Genomic DNA, 13213 nt, shown 5'->3' on the forward strand with positions numbered 1-13213 from the left:
TATTCCACCACTCATCATCTACCTTGGTTGATGAGATTTTTGAATTGATACCTATAAACCGGAAAGGAGGTAGTACTAGTACTTCTACATTATTGGCGCTGGGTGCCTTGGCCAATGTTTCATCTTGTTGGACAGGATGAGGCTACTTCCAATGCATCAGTGCTTACATGGGGTGCTAAGCACATTAAAAACTTTAGCAACTAAAGCTCCCAATGCTTACATGTACAGGTGCTTAACTTGTTGGTGCTAAGCATCCTTTATTTAATGATTTTGTAACTAAAGTTATTCATGCATTGGTGGGATTCTTCCATTTAAGTCTTTTGTCTAGGTTCTCGCGCTTAGTACTGGGGTCACCTCCTCTTAATTACCTTGCCACATCAGACTTTTTGCCTACATGGCAGCCTTAGCACCTGTATAAGGCAGAGCATTGGGAGGGGCCCGAGCGTACATGCATAGGGATACTGTAGATAGGAAGTCTTCGCGATCCATTATTCCCCATCTCGGTCAGAGAGAATTATTCAACTAGTCTTCACAGTGAAGTGACAATACACGCTGCAGCAGATGGGACACTTGATTAATAAGCTGAACCAGCGTGTTGGTGTTACTAAATCAGCCTTACCCAGTACTGCCATCATGTTTGCCAGTGGAGCACGCTTCCGCAAATACGACTACGCACCTCTCTCCTCCATTAACTGACATATGGGCCCTCTTGAGGTAGACCCACATGTCATCGGCGTAACTATTTACACTCCGAAGGATGGTATATCCTGGTAGTAGTACTAGTAGAATTGAGATTTAATGCACTTTCTTCCCCGTCTTTCACTCTTCTTCCTCCTCTCTTCCCCATCGTCGGCCGCACACCATTTCCCCTGCTCACTGCTCGCCCGCCCGCGCCATCTTCCTTGGTAGCTCGCGCGTACCATATCCCCCCGCTCACTGCTCGGCCACACACGCCATCTTCTTCGCTCACCCGCCCGAATCCACTTCCCCGCTGGCTCGCAGGCACCGAAAACCCCAGTCACTCAGCGCCCTAAAAAACCCTATGGCAGAACCGATTGACACGCAGAGCCGCGATTGGAATTCCCTCCCTGATGTTCTCTTGGAGCAGATATGTAATCGTATGGACCTACTCAGCACCGTCCGTCTGGCCGCATGCTCGGTGTCTTTGTACCGTCTACTTGTCTGCAACCAGCCGGCTCTTTTCAAGACACCCTGCTTGCTGATGCCCGATCCTCGTAGGTGGCCCAGACACCGACTTGACGATCCAACGGAGGTTGCCGTGGTGCCCCTCGACATGCTACCACTACCCGTCCACCTGTCCTTCATACGCAGCCACTACTGGGCGGGCATGAAGGCCAACTGGATCGTCCTCATCCACCAATCCGATAGTCCGTGGCGTCTCGTGGATATCTACACCCAGGGAGAGATCACCCTTCCATCGTTGGATACCGCCGCCGTCGAGCCTCGCGGCCCGCCGGACACTCCTGCCTACTACGCACGAGACGTGTCGAGCTTTTGGCTCGACCTCTATTTGCTGAAGGTTGTAATCTGCGAAGTGCCCACACCATCAGAAGACTACATGGATTACAAGCTCATTGTCGTGTTCAACATGGGATTAGTCTATCTAGAATCCGGTCGCCATACATGGTTATGGCTCATCGTCGATCCTCTTCACCCAACGTTTCCGTCTAATGCTATAGTGCATGATGGCATCGTTTATGCGATCGACGCACAGATTGGCTGCCTATACTGGTGGAATCTATTATCATGTAATTGTTCTATCTCATCTCATCTTTGCCTTAAGAATACGACTGCCTGTTCATTGTTACAAATTTAGAATATATAGTATGTCTATAACCACATCATTGCTATATGTTCCTCTCATTTCCTAGATTTTTTATGACCACACATGTTATTGTTAGAGTTGATATGAGAACAATTGGCATCTAATGATCGTTAGAATAGATACTATGAGTATAACCTCATGATTGTTATATGTTACTCTCATTTCCAGGATTTTTATAACAACACATGTTATTGCTTAGAGTTGATATGATAACTATAGTAAGTGTTATGGTAGAATATGAGTAGGCCCTGTCATATCTGTTTTCCTCTCATTGTTACATTATGTTTGAACCATGATATATTGCTAGAATATGAAAGCCATTGGCTTATTTTTTTTAACTGGGGGTATGATTATGACCACGACATTGCAATTCTCTGTCTATGATATGTGTCACTGTTATAATAATCTTAATTCCACACATACTCTGAACATGATTGTTTATTTTTGTCCTTTTGGTCTCCAATTTGAATTGTTGCAGTAGACGCGAATGCGCTGGCCTTCATGATTCCAGGACCTGGAATCATACCAGCCGATGGGTGGTGGTTTATCGATCGTTCAGCTGACGGCGGTCATTTGATGCTCATTTGCATGTACCAAATTGACCAAACCATTTCATCAAACCACATGCAGTACAATACCTGGGGCATTCGTGACATTGATGGCTATGGCTGCTTCGTGTTCGAGAAAGATCCTAGCTCCGTTGGGCCAGGCGTATTCAACTGGAGGCGGGTTTACAGCCTCGGCAACCACTCCATGTTCCTCGGGCTCAATTATCCGATCATCCAATCAATCGTCGATCATATCACCGATGATGATTACGGTGCTATGCAACTTCCATTCGCCTGGGGGAACTGTGTTTACACATCATACCATGGGTTTCATAAACCACCATATCCAGAGATTCGTTGACACAGCTTGTTGCCAGATAATCTTCAGTGTGTGAAAGGCATCAAGCTTCCATGCGATGGATGGCTTTTGCAAACCCGACATGCGGCGATGTGGTTCATGCCAACAACAAATATGCACAACTTGATTCGTACTGATATCTAGACTGAGCCATGTATCCTGGTGCTATAGGATGACCCTCTTTTGTTGGATATTATGTACTGTTGTTAGTTTGAAGCACTCCTCTGGTTTAAAGGATATATACCTTTCTGGGATTAAGTGCACCCTAACTCACTTGCGTAGGATGTACTGATAATGATGATGGAGATGTTATACAGAAGACATATTTTATATATATATATATACAGCCGGTCTATTCTGCTAATATTAGCAGAATAACTATTATGATAACACTTCCCACTGCACGCCCAACACAAGTGCACGTCATTGTTTGAACCAAGTGTGCTGCAGTACTCACGCGAGTGAACTTCCCGTCGCAAAAAACTGGACGCTGTGTTTTTTCGGTACCTTTTTTGCTCTAGTTTTTTAACGGTTTGTTGGAACGATGCGTGAAATATACCGTTCAAAAGCTATGGATTAGGCGCAAATTCGCCATGTTGAACACCTTTCGAGATTTCTCACGGTTTAAGAGCAGTTTTGAAAATGGTGCGGCCCACAACGAGTGGCAGCGAGCGTTTTTTCGCATTTTTTTCTAAACTGCTCGTCGGAATGAAGCAAATGATACACCATTGGATAGATATCGTCGAGGCGCATCTTTTTAATATCTAAACTTTTCTCTAATTCGTTACGTTTAAAAGCAGTTTCAAATTTACTAAATTGCAGAATTCTGTTTTTCAAATTTTTTCAAATTTTCGGTACTGTTTTCGCTCCAGTTTTTAAACTGTTTGTTGAAACGAGGCATGTAATATACCATTGAAAATCTATGGACGAGATGCAACTTTCATATGTTGAAATGTTTTTAAGATTCCTTACGGTTTTAAGTTAATTTTGAAAATCTGCGGTGGACGATGAGTGGAAGCGGCCGTTTTTCGCGAAATTTTTACGAACCGCTGGTCGGAATGATTCAAACGATACGCCGTTGGAAAGATATCGATGAGGCGCAACTTTTTCATGTAGAACACTCTCTCTAATTCTTTACGGTTTAAGAGGAATTTCGAATTTACCGAAATGCGGACACTCTGTTTTTCGCGACACCCAAATCGACGTGGGTACTTCATCCGACTGAAAACCGCACTGCATAGGATGAAAAACCGCACTACATCAAACGGGTAAGAGAACTGCATGGTTTCTTTTATTCGAACGTAATTTTTTCAAGGACGAGAAAGTAGAGTGCACTTCACATCAGGTGTAAATGAACCACAACACTATCATGAAGTGAACCGCATTACTTTTTTTCCGCTTCCGTAACAATTTTTTTGCACTTACGGGATGAACAACATCACACGGCTGACCGCACTACTTCAGAATGAAAACCGCACTGCATCGGACGGGCAAGCGAGCTGCATAATTTCTTTTGTCGGACGTTATTTTTCTCATACGAGTTTTTGTTTTTTGTTTTTACTTTTTTTATGAACGAGAGTGGACCGCAGAGACTAGGGCAAGTGAACCATATCACATATCGAAGTGAACCGCACCACATCTTGTTGTTTCGCTAAATTTTTCACACTTTCATGTTAGGTGCAAGTTAACATCATCACTCTTGAAAGTGAACCACATCAGAGGACAAAATGCACTGCATGACCAAGTTTTGAAACACATGAACAAAACAGAGTGCACTCTCTCATATGCAAAATAAATGTGCCTCTGTGACATCGAGGCAAGGCAAGCGTACTTCATTTTTTTGTTTTTGCATTGCAAACACATAATTCGCGTCACAGGGATACATTGAAAAATGCATTCACAAATCACAAGAGAACTGCACCCATGGTCAGGCCAAACCTCCTGCCCGCTCTAACCAAACTTCGTGCCGTGGCCGTGCCCGCAAACTGCAAGGCCGGACTGGTAGAACTTCACCTGCACGCCGACGAAGCAAACTGCACGTAGATGAAAATGGGTCCAGACAAAAAATGCGAGCTCAGGGAAATATTCTTGCAAATAACAGCTGCCGAAACTGCACGCCGGCGGGCCGCGAGCTGCCCTCGCTGGAGATGTGGGCTGCGGCAAACTCCGGCTACACAGTGGATGATGGGTGCAATGGGTGGATGATTTTGCAGCGCGGCGAGGTGTGCACTGCACACGTCAGAGGAGGGCAGGAGAGCGTTACCCGGGCACCTTTGTCGCCCTGCTGGACGTCCCGGCGTTGATGTCGCAGAGGAGGGACAAGGGGTGGCGGGGACGGTGGAGAGAAGTTCGGGGCATCTCAGATCTGACTGGCACGGAGTTCTATGGCAGAGTGCCGCCCATCCCGTGGTAGCCGTCGCGTCGACGGTAGGCAGCGGCCGCTCTTGCTGAGCCAGGCGGGGGGGGGGGTGCGCCGCGGCCTGGATCCGGCGCCGGGTGTCGCCGGGAGGGTGCGGGGATGCGCCACGGCCGGGATCTGGGGGCCGGCCGACGCGGGGTGCAGGTGGTCTGAGGAGGGAAGGTGGGGACAGAGGGAGTAGGTATCGGACAAGGAGCTTGGCGGCAGTGTGGCTCGCCGTGGCCGCTCGTGTGGGAGGGGAGGAGGAGCGCTTCTCGCCGGATCTGGCACCAGATGATTGCAGGGGCGGGGTGGCGCGTTGGTTGGGGTGGCTGGGCGGTGCGTCGGAGCGGGTAGGGCGCGGGGAGAAGGTGGGTGGGAGGGGGTGGCGCATCAGAGAAGGACGGAGGTTGTGGGGTGGGAGCGGCGGCGGATGGTGCTGTTGTGGTGGGCCGGCGTAGAGGAGAAGGTGGAAGGAGTGGTGGTGGGGGCGGTTGCGGGTAGAAGGAGGCGAGTTGGATGGGGCAAGTTTTCGCTGCAGTTCGTTTATGGATCTTTTTCGGTGCCGAAGTGTTAGCAGAATAAGCAGATTGTTATTAGAATAAGGCTCTTAAGGGGTGTTATCATAATAGACCCACCCTATATATCAATTAGGCTTCAAGTGTGTACTTGTTGGTGAAAGTGTTGTCCAATGAGAATTATATTTTGTATTACTCATGTAGCCTACAAAGTCTGTCGCACAGCCTTGTAACTTCTTACCCCATTTCTAAATTTGTACTAGTCCTCTATACCGTATATTGCGCTACTCGTACTACTACCTCCCTCCTGGTTTACTGGTCCCCTTGGTAATTTCTGTCAAATTTTGACCATAAATTTCACTAACTAAATGTTAATGCATGTCACAAAAAATTATGTCATTTTATTCGTATTTGAACATAGTTTCCAATGGAATAATTTTCGGTGACATGCATTGCCATTTTGTTAGTTAAACCTATGGTTAAAATGTGACACTAAATACGACTAGTAAGTAGTACAGTAGCAGTACTAGTATACGTCGGTCAAATTATTCATCATGTCCTCACATTGAATTGACGTGACAACATGCTGCGCGTGAGGCGACACAAGAATCCCGGCGGCGTGTTCGGGTATTGTGGATTTCAGATGTGGAGTACTACCACTTATCTGTCGAAATCTTTCATCATTCACTTAAAACAGTTGATTGATCAACATTGAGTACCATATAACTGGAATTAACTGATGCAACTCCAAGAAGGATTGGCCGGTGCTGCCGGCTGGCGTCAAGTTCGATCCCATGGATCAGGAGCTGATCGAGCACCTTGAGGCCAAAGTGAGTGCTGACAGCGCGAGATCTCACCCTCTCATCGATTTATTCATACCAACCATCGACAGCGAGCACGGCATATGCTACACCCATCCTGAGAAACATTCAGGTAAGACACCAATCGGCCGTCTACTTGCACAAACATATTCCTTTGTTTATAGCTCTATTTTTCTTTTTAGACACAGACCTAGTGAAGCAATTACAATTTGACAGTTAATAAAAAGTGAAACAAGTGACTGCAACATGTCAAAGATGTTATGAAAATGCCAACTACGTACACTAAAACCTGTATTCGACAATACTGCAAGTATCACACTGAGTGGCCTAAGCAAGCATTTCTTCCAGCGTAATTCTAGGGCATTCAAAAGGGGCACGTGGACGCGTCGCAAGATATAGTCGGAGTGCGGCATGCACGCGATGTGGCACAACACCGGCAATACCTTGTCGGTGATGGTCAATGGCCGGCAGACGGGCAGCAAAAAGGTTCTGGTGCTGCACACCAACAAGAACTTCGACCATTCCCGAAAAAAAGAACTTCGACTACCAGAGGACCAACTGGGTGATGCACCAGTACCACCTCGGGGACCTGGAGCAAGAGAAGGAGCGGGAGCTGGTCCTCTGCAAAGATTTTCTACTAGACGAACACTAGGGCCAGGACTAAAAAGATTATAAGTTAGTTTGGTATTGGTACTTGTACTACCTTGTCGTCCGCAAGTTGGTATTGCTATTAACGATCTTTCAGTATGAACTTGGCATTTGCTTCCAACCATCATTCCGAGGGTCAACGTGGATATAAAGCTGAATCATTTGTTTCGGAACGAATTTTCAGGCACCTAATTTTTATTTGATGGGTAGCATAAGCACCTGCCGTTCGAATTCCCAGTTCTCCAAATTTTTCGAAACAAGTGCATGCACTTATTATCACGATGAAAAAACAATATACCTGCTGCATCCCAGTTATTAGTCTGTACTTGCAGAATTCTCTCGTTTATTGAGCAGGTATATTGTTTTTTCAGGTCGAGCAAGTTTCAACTGGGCTGTAAACTGCCCAGGCTTGGTTTGGTATTTTAACAGGCCTAGCCCATGACGACAACGGGGCACAAAGATCCAGCAGGTATCTACTGGCCTCTGGCCCGCTAGCGTTACTTATATTTTGTCTTACAATATCCACATGCAGTTTTTTTACTGAATCAAACACACAGCCCAGTTCTATTTTCCTCTTGAAATGCCATGTCCTACTTCCGTTTTCTAATCTCTACCTATAGTTTTACTAGTTCATATACACGTATCATTATATTGAAAATACATAAAGTTTCCTTTTCATATTTACATCCTTATTTTTGTTGTTTTTTTCCTCCCAGCGCTGATTTTTTTACCACTAGTTTTCCCTTAAACCAACTCAATTGTCCCACGTCTTGTTTGCTTACAAAAACAAAACAATTTTTTTGGAAAATCAATAAGTTCTTAAAAAATGTTTATCATTTCGGGATTACAACAGTTCGGACTCCACCAAAACATGCAAAATAAGGTTAAACTTTTTGGCCGTGGTCCTGGGCAGAAAATGGGTTGTAATAAATTACTTAAGAATTAGCAAATGGGCTGCAAATTATTAAAAAAATAGCAAATGGGCTCTATGTTGTCTGCCACAGATTTGGAGGCTGATTTGTAAGGTTTCTCAAAAAAAGAAACTTAGTCAACAATTGACTCTACCAGCGCCAGACCGTTAGATGTCAATCTAACGGCAATCGTGCTTCTTCAGTCTCTGATCTTCCTGCTCCAACCGCCCAAACCAGTGCCGACGGAACCGCCTGCTCCTGCCTCCCGTGGCCGGCTGCCGGGCAGGCCTCACGGCCCCACCATACTCGCATCCTTAGCCTGGCTATCCCTCTACTCACCCACACCTCATGTTATTTTTCGGCGACGGCAGCCGAACCAGTCAACCCTCGTACTCCCCACCGCGTGGGAAGCCACTGCCGTGTCTTCCCCGGCTCCGTGTCATTCCCTTCATAGGCCTCGCCGTCGTCCACCGCCCTGGTACTCTCGGCGCGGCATGGTCAGCGTGGTCAACGAACGACATCCATCAAAAGTGGACTGTACGTGGAGAGGCTGACAGCTGGGTCCACGGCCACACATAAGGAAATGCCTCCTTATTACGCGCAAAATAATGATTCCTCCCCCTGACATATGGGACCAACCGAAAGGGCCTCTGTATTTCGCGAAAAAACGTTCCCGCCGCTGACAGCTCGGACCCACCAGCTATATTTTCGCACGCAAGGAAGTGCTTCCTTATTACGCACAAAAAAATGAATGCTCCCCCGCTAGCTGGGACCCACCATATGGGAGGCTGACTTGTGGGCCTACTAAGTTGACGCGGACGGAGGGCTTTGTCAACTTAGTCAATATGAACGATTCTAGCTCTACTGACCGTACGATGTCCATCCAACGGCCGTAGTGCTTCTTCAACCTTTGGTCTTCTTGCTCCAGCCGCCCAAACCAGCGCCGGTCGTGCCGCGTGCTCCTGCCTCCCATGGCCGGCTGTGATGCCGCGGAGGCCTCATCGCCCCTACTACTCCCACCGCTGGTCAGGCCATCCTTCTACTCACCCGCACCCCCTGTTATTCTGCGGCGACGGCAGCCTCACACCGCAGCCGAACCAGTGAACCCTCGTACTCCTCTCCGCGTGGGCATCCACTGCCGCGTCTTCCCCGGCTCCGCGTCGTTCCCTTCCTAGGACTCGCCGTCGTCCACCGCCTTGGTGCTCTCGGTGCGGCGTGGTCAATGTGGTCAATGAACGACTTCCATCGGAAGAGTACTGTACGTTGAGAGGCTGACAGCTAGGTCCACGGCCGCAGCAAGGAAGTGCCTCCTTATTACGCGGAAAATAATGATTCCTCCACCTGACAGTAGGGACCCACCGGACGGGCCACCGTATTTCACGAAAAAAAACATTCCCCCTGACTGCTGGGACCCACCAGCTACATCTTCACACGCAAGGAAGTGCGTCCAGATTATGGGCAAAAAAATGATTCGCCCCCTGACTGCTAGGACCCACCAGCTACATCTTCGCATGCAAGGAAGTGCCTGACAGTCGGGACCCACCTGGTCGAAGCGTACGTAGTGTTGTCATTCTGGTCGCGAACGTGTACGTACATATGATCGGTCTGTCTGCAGGCTGCAGCGATGAACCGTGGCCATGTAAGGAAGGACATGTGTGGTAGTAGAGGCGCGCACGTAGCATGTACACGTATGTACAGCGGCCAGGGTGCAAGAAAGTAAATACGGCCACATACGTACATACGGACGGAGTCTCGAACACCTACTCGCGCATACGTATGGCCAGGGCTCGTGTACATGGCTGTGGCTGGGTCGGAACGAAGAAACTGCGTCGTCATCGTGTTCATGGGGAGGCAATGGAATGCGTCGTGTTCATCGAGAGGCAACTGAACGCGTGCTGTTCACCGGGAGCCAACCGGCTTGGATGGAACAGCCGATGGAAACGAGGCCTGGCGTACCATAGAATGGAGGAAACGGCCTTGTGTTCGACCGGCCATGAAGGAAACGGGATCCTGTTCATCGGGAGGGGTCTGGCGTACCGCAAAATGAAGGAAACGGACCTCCTATGGTCGAAACGGGGTCCTGTTGATCGGGAGGGGTCTGGCGTACCGCAAAATGGAGGAAACAGACTTGTGTTGGAGCGCTACGGTCGAAACGGGGTCCTGTTCATCGGGAGGAGTGTGGCGTACCGCAAAACGGGACTCCACGGGATACTGTTCATCTCCACCGTCGACTGCCTCCACGGGCTACTGTTCATCCACCGTCGACTGCCTCCACGGGCTCCTGTTCATCCACCGTCGACCTCCTCCAGCCTCCACCTGCAACTGTTTATCCACGGGCTCCTGTTCATCCAGCCTCCACCGGCTACTATTCAACCAGTCCTCTCCACGGGGTCCTGTTCAACCACCCCTCCACGGGCTACTGTTCATCCAGCCCTCCACCGGCTACTGTTCAACCAGCCATCCACCGGCTACTGTTCATGTTGACACGGAGTTTCGCCGAAGTAAAATACAAAGTGATATCTATTACTCCCTCCATTCCTAAATATAGGGTGTATAGTTTTTGGCACGGAAATTAAAGAATGCACATGGAGGAAAAAATTCACACGTTTTGGGCGAGATTGCACCTGACTAATTGACATGAGAAAATAGAGGAGCTTGACCTATATAAGGAAATGTAATCAAATCCCTTAAAAAATTATTCAAACGAGTGGTGAAACCCAATACACCTTATATTTTGGACATTTTCTCAAAAATCTATACACCTTATATCAAGGAACGGAGGGAGTATCAAAATATGATAAAGGGCAAATTATATAAAAAGATGGCGAATTGCCAAATAGACCAAGGAAATGATTATGGTGAATTTCGGGTCGCTCGGTATGAAATAGCGGTCGCAAAAAATAAATAAATAAACAAAGTGTCACTTATAGCTGCAAAATTCATTTACTTGTGAAATTATGATTAGTACGCATGCACGCCACCAGTGGCGATAGTTGGCCGATGCAAACTTAAAATGGTCACAAGGGCACTAATATTGCCAAAATGTCGATCATATCCTAAATGTTGGCTTCATCACGTCGATAATGTAAAATATCATTGCGATGCATAAAAATGTATCGTGCTAATGAATATACATGTTGTATTTCATCAGCATCATCGCGATGCATAAAAAATGTACCTGTGTCATATTTTATCAGCATATTTTGTAAAATATCATTGCGATGCATAAAAAAATGTATAGCACTAATGAAGTATATACGTGTCGTATTCTATCAACATATCCATCTCAAATCACATACGATGCTAGATTTTGAGTTGCGTGTAGAAAATAATTAATGCATGCACCCACACCATATATAAGTCTTAATGAGCCGTTAATAGCTAATTAGGCTCTGGCCCATTGGAAATATGCTTACGTTTAGCAAACAAGCGTAATTATAATTCCAATACAAGGCTGCATGCACGTAGGCCACTTCTTGATTAAAACTATGCAAATGGACTATGCCTAGGCCCACATGGGTGATTAAAGAAATAGAGTTTTAGCCCATAGCGGCCAATCGCAAGACCAAGCCGGTCCAAATCTCAGTCAACAGGTAATTAAAGAAATAGATTAAAGAAAAGGGAGGAAGCTTCACCATCCCACGATGCTCCCACAACCTGCATGATAACCTGCATGATCTCCAGAACGTGGGTGCGTGCCCAAGTGGATCCATGTGCCGGTCCCTCCTATAAATAGCACCACAGGGGACTGCTCTCCGGGCTCTCTTTTCCTGATCGCTCCGTTGTGCTGCTGCTTGCTGCTGTTGTGCTGCCACTGCTGCTCTCAACCACACACATATACTGCTGCTGCAGAAAGAAGACTCATATATGTTGCTGCTGCAAGGCCGTCGTCCGGCGAGGAGCGTGAGGAAGGTAGTCCAGGTGGGAATCATGATCCTCCTCTAATATTCTTGCTGCTCCCTATATCTCTCATCATATTCATATTTCTTCTTAGTTGATCATTGTGATACAAACCAAGGAGTATGCCTCATGTATCCTCATTTGACATTCTGCCTTGGCTGATCATCGTGATACGAGCCAAAAAGCAGTTATGTTCAGGAGAGGAAAATTTGTCCTTGATTGGTCATTGTGATACAAACCAAGGAGCATTCTCCATATATTCTCATCTTGACATTCTGCCTTGGCTGATCATCGTGATATGAGCCAAAGAGTAGTTATGTTCAGGAGAGGAAAATTTGCCCTTGATCGGACATTGTGATACAAACCAAGGAGCATTCTCCATATATCTTCATCTTGAATATTTTGCCTTGGCCGATCATCGTGATACGAGCCAAAGAGCACTCATATTTAAGAGAAGAAAATTCGTCCTTGGTTGATCATTGTGATACAAACCAAGGAGCATTCTCCATATACTCTCATCTTGACATTTTGCCTTGGCTGGTCATCATGATACAAGCCAAAGTGCGAATATGTTTAGAGCAACAAAAATACTCCTTGGTGGATCATCATGATACAAATCAAGGAGCATACAACATATATTTCCATCTTGTCATTTTTGCCTTGGTTGATCATCGTGACACGAGCCAAAGTGCGATTATGTCAAAGAGGATAAATTCCACCCCTTGGTTGATCATGGCGGCCCAAACTAAGGAGGACATATTTTCCCTTCCATCATAAATGAGAGCGACGCAAAGGTAAAGCCCGGGAAAAAAACAATATGAAACATACACAAACCCTATATGACCATCTATATAAAATCATAGAATAAATATGTGCCCACAAAAATGCACTCTTCATTTGCTGCATGTTTTGCATAAAGCAAGACCATGTAAATTGTGCATGTACCTCCAGATCTAGTGCAAGAAAAAATGTGTAAATTAAGTGTTTGCCAAACTATATTTGAAGCCTCTTGTTGGTTACACTGCGGGCATATATGCTATGCCACGTCAGTAGTAATACAAACAGGGAGGTACAAATGTCATATACATCTATCATATAGATGGTTAAATGAGCATACTCTAATGCATATAAAATGTGCTAAGTGAAATCCAATGTGTAGACCTGAGGTAATGAAAATACTAGTTGTCTCGGTACACACTTAAATAAAATATGCTCATAAAAGAAAGTGAATGCGGGTAGGTTAAGTTAAAAAATGTAATCCTACA

This window comes from Triticum aestivum, chromosome 4D (assembly GCF_018294505.1).
Source record: "Triticum aestivum cultivar Chinese Spring chromosome 4D, IWGSC CS RefSeq v2.1, whole genome shotgun sequence".
In the NCBI taxonomy this organism is placed as follows: domain Eukaryota; kingdom Viridiplantae; phylum Streptophyta; class Magnoliopsida; order Poales; family Poaceae; genus Triticum; species Triticum aestivum.